General features: G+C 39.8%; 1 pseudogene; it reads left to right on the forward strand.

Annotated features, from left to right (window-relative positions):
- Positions 1–1514: 1514 nt before the first annotated feature.
- LOC126274928 (small nucleolar RNA U3) lies at positions 1515–1672 on the forward strand (annotated as a pseudogene).
- The last annotated feature ends 11952 nt before the right edge of the window (positions 1673–13624 follow it).

Here is a 13624-nt window from a genome sequence, read left to right on the forward strand (position 1 = left end):
TTCAAAATCTGTTGTTTCCCGTCATGATGCCATAATCATGTCAGAAACCATTTCAGACGAATCGCCTGAATACAAGTGACAGCTCCGCCGATGTCCTGAATTTAATAACTTGTGTACACGATAGTACCGCCATCTGTATGTGTACATATCGTTATTCCATGACTTTTTGTCACCTCTGCGTGTGATACAAATAGCCATGCATTTCCAGTTCTGTACGAGCAGCGGTACTGCAGAACCCCTCTGACATACTGAAGTCAGAAAGTGGCAACTGTGTAACGTTCTGTTTTTTAATGTTATTATATCTTGATTTATCCTAATACTACATAGATAGTGCTGTTGAATGAATACTATTTTTCATGTCTATCAGATTCCCTGGAATGAAGGAAGGATGAAGGGATGGAAGGTTAGGAGCAGGCCGCTGTGGCCGAGGGTTCTAAGCGTTTCAGTCCAGAACCCATGGATGTGTGTGATGTTCTTAGGCAAGTTAGGTTAACGTAGTTCTCATTTTAGGGGATTGATGACCTCAGAGCCATTTCAACCATTTTAAGGTTAGGAGTCAATGTCATGTCGGCAGCGAGGTTAGAGACGTAACAGAAATTTGATTGGGAAAAACTGATCTTCTATTACGGCTGGTCTGCCAACGTATATCATTGTGCAGAAAAAGCCTCACGTGGTTTGGTGCCAGTAACTCACAGAGTTTACATATTGTCTCCACTTTCGTGCTCCTGCTAGCCCTGTGTTCTAGTTGTAACACATACTAGTTTTGAGAAAATCATACATAAAATTATTCCCAGAATATGTGTTACACTCTCGCTATGAACTCCAGTGCCTTATACGGATCCCAGTTTGCACGAAGAAGCGATAAATGCTCGAAATTTAAGACGGTAGAAGATTATTTAACGTAAGAAGACTAACGTAGCTCCCTCCACTAATATAACTGAATACACGGCTGGCCATTAGATTAGCAACACCAGCAAGGAAAGCAAATATCTCGAAATTCAATACAGGCCGATAATAATTAAACTTGGAAGTCTAGGGATCATAAGACAAATGGAAATATATGTAGTGAAATGCGGAAGAGAAATAACGAATAAACCATTAAAGGAAACATTTTAATTCCCACATGCGCGGGCTGTATTTGTTAATTAGGTACCATGTTTACGTTCCAGGTTACAAAAATTGCTCAGTGTGACGACCATCTGCATCCACGACAACCTAGAACCGCAATGGAGATAGATGTACTGCTGCTCAGAACATGTCATGTTACACAGGTACGGTAGTGCTCTGCTTGGAGATCGCAAGTTGCATCCAGCAGTCTCAGTCGTGGGCACTGCGACTTCTTCAACAATCTGTCTTGCAATTAGCTGTCGGCCTCTTCCACAAGCCAGTCCTAAATCGTCACTTAATGCGAACTTCCGAATCATGTAGACCAGTCCCACTGCGTAAAGAGCATCTTTCCGAATTTCTTTAAACCGTCAATACTCCCGGAGAATAGCAGCAATACTGCTGTTAACAAGATCACACTGCACAGTATCATTTCTGTAGTATGTCTTCAACTCTCTCTAGTTCAAAGCTGGAGTAGATGTAACCACGATGATGAGCGTAGCACTTTCCCTGAGCATGAGACATGCGACCGTGATTCATTGCATCTTGGTTCAAAAATGGCTCTGAGCACTATGGGACTTAACATCTTAGGTCATCAGTCCCCTAGAACTTAGAACTACTTAAACCTAACTATCCTAAGGACATCACACACATCCATGCCCGAGGCAGGTTTCGAACCTGCGTCCGTAGCAGTCCCGCGGTTCCGGACTGAGCGCCTAGAACCGCGAGACCACCGCGGCCGGCATTGCATCTTGGTTGTAATCGATCATCGTTCACCACATTCTTAGGGATGTGGGAAGGGAATAGCGCTTTCCTAGTGGGAAAAAATAAAATAGAAATAAAAAGAATAAAAGAAAAGAAAACAACAGTTTCGTGTCCTTCTACATGCATATGCCTCCACGGCAGCTCAGCGTGTTCGGTCAGAGATCTGGTGGCCTCTGTAACAAAAAGTTAATCCTAAGGGCCCGGGTTCGATTCCCGCCTGGGTCGGAGATTTTCTCCGCTGACGCGGTAGTCGACGGAGTGGCGTCAAATCGAAAGACTTGCACCCGGCGGACAGTCTACCCGACGGGAGGCGCAAGTCTCACGACATTTACATTTATTTAGCGTTATAAAACAACATTATGAGCAAGGCCCCGCTCACGTTGTCCAGACCCATGTTGACTGCCTGCAACTGTAATTCACACTAATGCCTGTGTTTGAACCTTACAGCGCCGCACAAGTACTGGCGCCTAATGCTAAATCTTGACACTGACGCTATTAACAACGCAAATCCCGCGGCGCACAGTCTGAACATCATTCCTATGAAGTTGGGTACCCAAACGGTAAATAGGTTTCCGTTTCAACTTGCTCAACGAAAGGTTAATTATAACCACTCTGTGTAAGATTAAAATTTAGCACACAGAGCTGCCAAATCTGGCAACAACAGTAGCTGTAATTCGGTTGGACATTTTATGTCTGTGGAAATGAAAGAACTCGTTGTTCTGTTGAGTACCTAAATACTCGGAAGCCCTTTGTGCACAACATTTCAGTTTTGTGACGTCGTATACAAAACGTTCCTGCATACAGCATGTGACCTTTAAGACAGCAGATTTTCGACGTGTTTGTGGGAACAGGTATGTGTCCACATGTAGTGCTCCACAGTTTCAAAATACAGACACACATGTTTCACTGAAGCAACTGAATTTGAAAGTGGCGACAGGGCCAATCCTCCTAGTAATACACAACATGAAGCAATAAAATTAATCTATACTAAAATAGCTAACAGTATTTGATTATTTTATTTTATTTAGTAACAAACATTCGATAGCGAAGATTGCATAGATACTCGTCTATTTTCAATAACAGGTTTCGATAGACTTCGCTGTCATCTTTTGGTTTTCTGAAATATTTGTTGCAAAACGTGTACATTGTGAGTTAGAACCTCATGTCAAACTGTCATATTAGTAGATAAAAGGTAGTGCGTTAGGCAAATATAACGTTTACTATAAAAAATCATATTGTGAACAAGGCCATTTTCGTATATGCAGTGCTGACAGATGATCGTCAAGTCTTAAAAAGCACGGTATACAGTAAGATGTACAATAGGATATTCGTTTACGTTAGCTTGACGAGTACCTTTCATTGGTAGAGCGCAAGATGCTCGTCCTTGACCTCAAATCATGTTGTATGGTTATATATATCCAAACAGGTGTCTTTCATTTGTTTCTTGCTTCTGTTTCTCCATTTGTGCCACAGTTGTTTTGCTGATGTCAAGTGGCATTGTACCAATAATTTAATAAATTTTGGTGACTGGAATTGTTCGTAGGTAGCCACTCACAATGCGTCCAGTCTCATTCAGCTTCCTATCCACTTAGTTCCGTGAGTAGAGTTTCACCAAACTGGTGCTGTAGATTCTGCTGCAGAAGAGCATAGCGCCGTGGTTGTACGGAGCACGCTTGGTTGTGAGCCCCAAGTGATGACGAAGGATTAGAGATGGTGTTGAAAAGGGTAGATAGTTCTAGCTTTGTTTCTTGTCAGTGATATCTGAATACAAGACTACGATCCAGCTTTACTCCCATGTATTTTTGATTACCGTAATGGGATAGTTGTTGGCTCTCCAGATGATATTTCTTCCTGCTGGGTTCCCAGCTCGGGGTCTCGCTCTAGGCGATTATCATCATAATCTTCAACGACTGGTGTCAGTTTATTCTTCATTTCCTTGCCTTGAGCTTCAGCTGCTGTACCGTCTGCGCAAATAACCGTTCTCATTGCTTTTTTGAGTGGTTTATCGTTTGTGTAGCTGTAGTACAGATCCACCCTTACGGTGACCACGCTTCGAGGTCCCACATCGGCTCCTTTACTGATACAGTGACAAAGAAACCTCCTGTTTAAAAGTGATTGTATTTTGTGACTGAATACACCTTTCTAATCAACGGTTGATGGTATCATACACTGGTGACTGCTCCATGAATGTCACTCTGTGGCATGTTCGCTTTCGCATCCATCTTCTATCGACTGCGTCAGATTATGAATTTGACCACAGTATTACGTTCCTGGTTGCAACCTGACTGCTCATTTGCCAGGTGTTTACCAACATATTGTGAGATACGATCGAGAACCAAGCTTTTCAAGACTTTATTGAGATAGAAAGTAGAGACATTCGTCGGAAATGTTTAGGATCCGTTGGCACTTTTCCGGACTTTACAAGTGCTAAAACTCTAGCTTTGCGTCAAATCGTAGGAATCTGTAATTTTAAAAATACGGGTGTTCATGAAGTTTAGATCTATCGCTTCGAAACTGGCGCTAATACTGTAATTTTCTGTGGTTTTAGATCATCCAAGCAAGCAGCTTTATTATTATTTACAGCTTGAAAAGGTAGTTCAGTTCTTCGTCGGTCAAAGGTGTACCAAGATAGTCTTCGACATCAGCACTACTTTGATACTTCTAATTAATAGCCCTTCTTTTAATTTTTCCATCCAGCAGTAGTTGACGAACTACTTAAACCTAACTAACCTAAGGACAACACACCACACCCAGCCATCACGAGGCAGAGAAAATCCCTGACCCCGCCGGGAATCGAACCCGGGAACCCGGGCGCGGGAAGCGAGAACGCTACAGCACGACCACGAGATGCGGGCGAAAAGGTAGTTCAGTTCTTCGTCGGCCAAAGGTTTACCAAGATAGTCTTCCACATCAGCACTACTTTGATACTTCTAATTAAGAGCCCTTCTTTTAATTTTCCCATCCAGCAGTAGTTGACGTGCTATTTCATGAAGAGTTACATTAAACAGGCTGGAGCAGTTCTCGTTGGTTCGCTGTTGAGCGTTGCGGTAGTTCTGACAGTGTGCGACTGGCATAAAGACTGATTTCAACACTTCAGCTCGCTACATTGTGAAGAACGTGACATTTATATTTAACAGAGGCAAAAATTCTCTGACAGGAGAAAGTGTAAATAATCCAGACGATAGGTGCCCTCAATTTAGATGAAACTGTAGGCTTATCGTTTCCAAGAACAATAATCTATCATGCTACATCTCCTGTTCATCTGCAAACAACGTTGTAATGTTAACAGCAAGCTTTTGTTCAGTGAATTCGCTGTCATAGTGACACTACTCTCAGCGATCGAACATCAGAATATATAGTACGCTGACTGATATACGAGTACGAAGCTCCGTCACATGGGAACATTTTCTTACAAGTCATTGTGTCTGAAGTTGACGATTTCGTGGACTATTACAGGCTCTCTAACTCCTGTAACTGAAATTTACCGCTCTCGAATGGAGGACGCTTGAATCAATAACAAGAGCAAATTGAAACGTATCGCGAGCGCCCTGTGCGTGCTCGGAATACAAGTAGTAGCAGGGCCTCTTGCGGTATCTCCAGCTGACGTCACCACCCTCCAGGCGCCTGCACGTGCGCTTCTCCGCGACGTATTTCACTGAGGGACGTGGAATTGCGCCGTATATGGCTTACTTAGAGAAATGCTTTTACGAGATTCGTGAGCAGTCGTTTCTGTACGGAAGTGCCAGCCCTCGGAACATTATCGTTGCCGTATCCGATATAAATGACGTTCCTTGACCTTATCACGATTCACACAGAATCTAGGTCTTAAACTAAATACAATGAGGTCACAGGTCATCCTCATATCACACCGAATGTTCATCAGCAGTCATTTTATGGAAACAGTTCCTCCTCTACTTGCCGGCCGCGTTGGTCGAGCGGTTTTAGGCGCTACAATCTGGAACCGCGCGACGGCTAGGTTCGAATCCTATCCAGCCTCGGGCATGGATGTGTGTGATGTCCTTAGGCTAGTTAGGTTTAAGTAGTTCTAAGTTCTAGGGGACTGATGGCCTCAGGAGTTAAGTCCCATAATGCTCAGAGCCATTTGAACCTCCTTTATTTCGTAATGTTATCCAATTAAAAAAAAAGAAGAATGAAAAACAAATGGGCATTGGCATATTCTTGCATGAACGTTCAAAATGTGAGGAACATATCGTCGCAGTAATAAAAAAAAATTCTCCTGCTTACACGAAAAGCAAAAAGCTGTACATATTCCATGTTAAACAAGGTCTTTAGCTCTGCCAATTCTTCACTACCGGGATGCAATTCAACACGGCACAAATACTGAATACTGCATATGAGTCGAGCTAGCTATGAACACTTGCGAGATATTTGTTTGATCTTATCAGCGCTCCCCGCACTCAGGTTGGATGCGGCAGGATAGCTGGCGTCATTTCCACACGTTCTGTCTCCTTCCTCGGTTCCTTAGCCATGGGTGTCCTCTGTACTCGTTCTCACATACCAAACTGCTGTCATCACTCCGTAAACGCAGTTTGAGATAGGATACGCTCAGCATCTTCGTCATACGTTTCCATAAAAATAAACATATGTCCATTCCATTTCCGCCATGCGACAGTGCGACAAGCTGTTCTGTAGAAAATTACCTTGTGATTTACGTTTTATGCTGAACCACTTGTAATGGTACTTGAATTACGTAACCATTACGGCAGCTCACCTGAACCTGTCGATACCAGCATTTTTCTGTATTTCTGTAAAGTAGTTAACCTATTTCTGAGAAAACATTCAGATTTGATTTCATTAATGTAGAGCTATTTTGATACATCTATATGTTTATATTGCAGTGATACTATTCTTATGTGTATTCTTTTTTTTGTCGCTACGATCTTTGACGTTCTTGTAACTCTGATTTTTGGGCGGGTAAGCGTTTATTAGTTAGTTAGAGTCGGACCTTGAGAAAGTCAAGTCTAGGACGTCATGTTGGAAAGATGCATATTGTAGTCAGTTTATAAAATGTGAACTTTAACAGTGAGGAAGATGTTTTCAGGTATGCTTTGTATTGTGAAGTGATGTTTTGTGAGTTACGTGCCATTGCAACAAAAGCAATAAAAAGAAAGTGTAACTTAAATTCGGAGGGCTGATTATTTTTTTGCATCACCATTGTGCTAACTTTGAAAGGTTTAATCTTCAAGAATGATTTGTGAATATAGCAGAATAAAACCTAGGCCTCTTTGTATCCGAGCTTGGAATCATCACCACCTAGATTTTCGGCGATTGAGCCATGATTTTACAACGAGACCAGCGTGGGGAACACGAAAAGACGAGTGCCCAGTTTATTCATTATTACATGAAATGACTTATTAACTGTGCTCTAGTGACGCCTGCCACATAATAACTTTGTTGTTGCCCGAAAATGCAGTATTTAGCAGCGTGAGCAACACCACAATCATTATTAAATTTTGACCTATGTTGTGGTAGGGTTGTTAGACACTCCACATTCAATAAGCCATTAAGGCTGTTTTCCTTCCCTCCGGAAGGGAACCAATATCACTGTCATATTATAAACAATATATACTTTCCTCATTCCTTTCTCTGCTTTATTCACCCCTGTCTTTCTTCCATCTCACCTGATAATCTTATTATGTTATTTCTTCTTCTTCCTCTGAGCAGTCACCTTCTCTCAGTTGCTACCTTCTGTAACTTTTGTCACGCATTTCTCTTAGGTTTCAGTAATCACATTAGGAAAAAATGTAACGAGGAATTTGCTTAATGTTAATAAGACTCATATTTCTTAAATCACACATATTCATACCTATAAATTTTGTCATTATATTTACTGTTATCGCTACGATTGTATACTGATCATTTGGTACAAAAGTTGTGATACTGGGTCACTGAAGATATGTGGTCAGATGTAAAACGACATGAAAGCCCTAATCTGTGTAATAAATGCTTAAATACATAAATAATGCCATTTCTGTGTTACATTGTGAAAGTCATAAAAGAAAAATCAACATATGTACTGTGCTCGGTTATTAGAAAAACGAACAAATGTCAATTCATAGTTGCTTAATCTCCGATAGTTGCTTCAGCAGACCTACGAAACATCACTATCGTCTTCCCAGGGAAGAAACAAAGTGATTTCTATCTCACGACACATGAGGCAGACGACAAATTAAATAATAACTTTTATTCTTACCTCTGATTATTTTTCATGCTCTAGTTCACAAAATTTCTTCAGGCATTATGTATACACTTAATTAATAAAATATCACAGTCAGCAACTGAATTAACAATCTCTCCAAGAAATAAAAATGATTTAAATCTGTCAGTTCACTGAAATACGAGAGATTTTTTGACGGTTGCCTCACAACAAAGCTTCACTGAAGTTATGTGTACACACAGCTTACCTGATCTTTCACGGAGTCATCATCTGTGTCCATTTGGACTCTGCCACTAGTAATCACGTGTGTTTAGGGTCTTAGGTACTTAATGGTTATTTGAAGATTACATTCTTCCATTTGATTCTGTGCTGCAATATCTTTGCGGCTATTTGTACGTTTAAAATCAATCTTTAAATCTTTTCAAAGTGGTGGAACAGAGGTGAATCTCCCAAGGGTCTGCGATACAGAGGTCTTCTGTTATTAATGTCTTTATCCGGTTTTCTTTTCTGCTAAAAAAATACATTAATGCCAGGTTCTTACTCAAAATGATCGAAAATTCGATTTTTATTACATTTGTTGAAATGTATATGTGTCTAGAACGTTGGGAGGAAAGGGCTTTTTAATACATGCGTTAGAAAGGTTTGTACACGCCGTTGTTCGAAGCAGTGTCACGGCCGCCGTGGGACGTCTGGCTCAGATAGAAAAAGTTGTTGTGTCGTGACGCACGTTCAGAAAGTGATTTGTACTGCAGTGTGCATGAAAGCATATTCGCTGAAACAGCTGATTAACAACGTGTGCATGCTGCAGAACGCAGTATATCCAGCCTCAGCCAGATCGGCCTTTCCCACGAATAACATCGAGAGAACTGCTCTCCAGTAACAATTAGAGTTAGAGGACGGGTTCATATGTGGTCCTGGAATAGCAGACTAAACGTAAATAACGAAACCAGTATTTTTAATCAAATTTTGGTCACAATTGATTAAATCATAATTTTCAATCCACCATATTGGATAAGCCATTTTGTATTTTGAAAATCTAGCTTCAGATTTGTGTTCAGAGACATGAAAAATATGTAACAAAATGTAGTTTTTATATGAATTGAACTAATAATACATACAAATTTCTTGTCTAAATTTTAAGCAGGTTTTTCTTGAGAAACGATGTTTCAAAACTGCGTGCAGCATTAAATAGAAAACTTTCAACCGATCAACTTCTACCTTTGTCAACAGAAGAGTTAACACTTTTTTTTGCAGATGATATCTATAATACTTTAAATTTGTCAATATTAACTATTTTTTGTAACGCCATGAAGACTGTAGCAGACCCCCAAAAATTGACCTCAAATTTCGAGTTAGCACCCTATTGTTAAAATAAAGGTTATTGCATTGTGGTTAGATATAATCTCCCATGTATTTAATGTAGTATCCATTGATGTTGTCCATTTTTGATTTGAGATGCCTCCTGAACGGCTACGCTGCACATACTTGTACTTCACAGGCCCTTGATCAGACCGTAATGATTGGTACCATTTTCTTTTGAGAATCTAAAATAAAGTTTAGAGTATGACCAGTCATCAACTATAGTACGTAAACCAATCCTTTGTATGTCTTTTCATTGTCTCAATACAAAAACACTTCTAACCTTTGCTTATTTTAATTAGAACCTGGCTTTAAGTATCTGGTGTTCAGTGCCAGACAAAATTAAACATTAACACTAAACGAGACTTACATCCTGTTAATGAAAAAAATGAAATGATCATACGGCATCGTCCGCCAGGTAGCCCCATCATGGGAAATTTGGCCATAGAGTGCAAGTCTTATTTCAGTTGACGCCACATTGGGCGACTCGATGCCGATGATGAGGATGAAATGATGATGAATACATCCAGTCCACGAGCGGAGAAAATCTCCAACCCGGACGGCAATCGAACCCGGGTTCGCTGCATGGTAAGCAAGCACGCAACAGCTCAGCTAAGAAGGTGGATCCACCTCCTTAACGTTTGTATACAGATCCTCTATCAGTTTGCCATCAGAGCTGTAGTAGGCCAGCAATTGATTTGGATCTTCATTTCTGATAGTCCATTCCTCCCTTCTTAACACTGCTAACATCCAACACATGGTCTCTTCCTCTCTCGCCTCCACTTCCCTCCCACATACCAATCCAAAACCCCCATTGTAAGTCTCTTCTTCTTTCTTAATACAAGTCCTTTCCGGTTACTTTCACTTTACTGTATTACCTCCACAGACCACATCCCATCGTGGTCACCACTGTTAGTATTGCTGACTCCTTGTATATGGAACTATTGGCCGAACTGGAAAGGTGAAGTTTAATCTTTGACAAAATAAAGGGCAGAATTGTAACACTTATGATATTAGAAGTTACTGAAAATCTTTAGTGATTTTTACGGTGTATTTATAAAAATATATCATATGGAAGCGTTATTTTTTTGCATCCATTATGCTTGTTCTTTGCAGCCAATAAAAATTTATACAAGTACTATTCTATAACACGTTTCCTGATATAACTAGCAGGACAATAAAACAATAAGATCATGAGTTTTTTAATGTTCACTGGAGTAATAATCTCGGTAGAAAAAATGACGGCTTCCTGAGTAAATAATATCTTTATCATATCAGAATAGAGCCTCAAGATACCATTACGTTTATTTTATTTTCTTCTGTGAGAGTTGAAGGCAACAGGTAGGTGGCAGTGATTTAAATTACTCAAGCTCAATTTCTATCTTAGCAAGCATATATTTCTATACCAGAGACATAATTTAATTTTTCTGAAGTTATTGCATTTTAGGTATTATTTAATTGAGACACTACATCTCCAAGTCTTCTCAGTACCCTTTTCTTTCCCTTCCTGTTCGCCGAACTTATTCTTGTCCTCCTCCACCACATTCACTTGTCAAAAGAATTCAGTCTTCGATACATTTTCTTCTGATTCTCCAGGTTTGAGAACCGTAGAGGAGGGCACTCCATGTAAAACATTTTGTGGTCCTCTTTTTCCAATCTTTGTTAATACTGATGTAGAAAACTCGATTCCCTTGCAGAATGATACTTTCATTGTTGCGGTCAAGGTTTTAATTACTGTGATGCATTTCCAATTGCTTTCTATCTGTTTCCTTGGCAATTAAAGCTGCATTTCCAGTTGCTTTCTGTCTGTTTCCTTGGCAATTAAAGCGTAGCTTTTGTCCCAGTGTTCTTCATTCGACTTTATATCTCCCTTCTTATTTTCTTCTACTGCCGACTGTTTTTTTTAATTCTCTTGCAGAAGCTCTTTCCTTCTGTTTCAGTGACATGAACTATTCCCTGAAATTCTCTGTAGCCTTTTTTGAAGGATTAAGTTGTCTTCTAGCCTCAAACAACATACTCCTCTTTCCCCAGGTTGCGCACCTAATCATTTACTCGGTACGTTAGTCATTTACTCCATGTACCGATTGAAAATAGAATGTCATTGCAGCAACCTTGCGTTATTCCTTTGTCACATTTAGTCCAATAGGTATTTCCCTTCTCACAGTCATCTGCACTTTTTGATTTAAACATAAAGAGTTTGAAAATGACTTGTATAATGGCCTTTTCCTGGCGCTATTACACTTCAAATGTTGATCGTAAAGGTAAACTAAGCAAGTAGAGAGAGTGCAATATATCATAAATGACATCAGACTTTGTAATGTAAATTTAAATTGAAAGGTAGTTCTTGTATTCATAATGAGACTTACATTTAAGGCTGCGGTAATGCTGCATTCCCATCTGTACGGAATGCTTCGCAAATATTTTCCAGCACATCCCTTTCCCCAATCAAATAGGTGCTCATAAGACTAAACTCACCTAAGTAAAACTGTAACATTCCTTAAAGCATTCACGTTGGCAATATGGTCCGGTTGCACATAGTAACACATGCTAAATACAGAATTTCACTCAAACGTTACGCTTTCAGCAAATTTATAATTAAGGCCACGAACATTTAACTGCTCTTTAAGAAACTCGCGAAGGCTGCACTATAGCATCGGCTTAGAGAATTCACTTCTGAAGTTTAGTAATTATATTACTCAGTCATTTTTCGGATTCATGCCTGTGGATCCCACATTTGTGACTACCTTAGTACCTGCTGTTTTGCTCGCATTGATTGTTTTGTTTTTCTTTAATCGAATTTTTATTTCTTCAGAAATTGCCACACCCTCTAAATTTTCTACATTAATCAATGCCACAAAAAACATGTTCCTTTCCGAATGTACTTCTGACGAAAAAGCCATTCTGGTAGTTGAAGGACAATGTTTTTCTTAATCATGCGTCTTTTCATGCTGTGTTCATGTTTCCTCAGTAATTTTTTTCTCGTAATTCATAATGCTTTATAAGTAATTGAGATGTGAAATACCAGATTTCATACATTTAGCTTAAATTTTTTAAATATAACAGCACAGTTTCTTAAAAATTTTCATCCCCTGTTTTATCCCCTTAAGTGTTCAATTAAAAAACGGGTGAAACATATAAATTTGTCATTTCAACGAATTTTCCTAGGTTTAGCTTGAAAAATGATTTCATAATGAAATGTTTCCATAAGAAATTTCATCCCCTGTTTCACCCCATTAGGGCAACGGCCTTGCCGCAGTGAATACACTGGTTCCAGTGAGATTATCGAAGATAAGCCCTGTCGGGCATGGTCGGCACTTGGATGGGTGACCGTCCAGGCCGCCATGGGCTGTTGTCATTTCTCGGGGTGCATTCAGCCTCGTGATGCCAGTTGAGTAGCTACTCGACCGAACAGTAGCGGCTTCGGTCAAGAATACCATCATAACGGCCGGGAGAGCGGTGTGCTGACTATTCGCTCCACGCCCCTCCTATCCGCATTCTCCACTGAGGATGACACGCCCGTTGGATGGTGACCTGAAGACGCAATTTCACCCAATTTAGGGGTCGACTTTCCAGAAAAAATGAAACTTGTATTTTTTTATTTCTAACCTATAAATGTATTTCATAGAATTAGCTTTAAAAATGCTTTCATGGTGAAGCAATTTTATAAGACTTTTAATCCACTATTTCACTCCCTTAGGGGTGAGTTTCGAAAACAACTGAACACATATTTTTGTTCATTTTCAACGAAGAAGGCGAATACCAATTTTCATAGATGAGACTTTAAAAGTGCGTTAGCAGTTCTGTAATAATGATTTTCTTAAAAATTCCTTGGCTCACATTTTTACTGTTTTACACCCTCAGTGGGTGAATTTTCAACAGTTTTGGAATGCATATTTTGAATTTCAATCTAGTATAACCAAATAACAATTTTGGTAGTTCCATATCGTCAAAAAGTTACGAGAGTCGAGGAGCATCACAGGGAAGCAATGGTTAAGAACAAAGTACGACAGGGTTGAAGATTATCACGAATGTTATTCAATCTGTATACTGAGCTAGCAGTAATGGAAGCAAAAGAAAAAAATTAGAATAGGAATTAAAATCCAGGGAGAAGAGATCGAAATCTTGAGGTTTTCCGATGACATTGTAATTCAGTCAGACACAGCAAAGGACTTGGAAGAACTGTTGAATGGAATGGACAGTTTCTTGAAAGTAGGCTAT

Source organism: Schistocerca gregaria, chromosome 5, assembly GCF_023897955.1.
Source record: "Schistocerca gregaria isolate iqSchGreg1 chromosome 5, iqSchGreg1.2, whole genome shotgun sequence".
NCBI classification, from domain to species: Eukaryota; Metazoa; Arthropoda; class Insecta; order Orthoptera; family Acrididae; genus Schistocerca; species Schistocerca gregaria.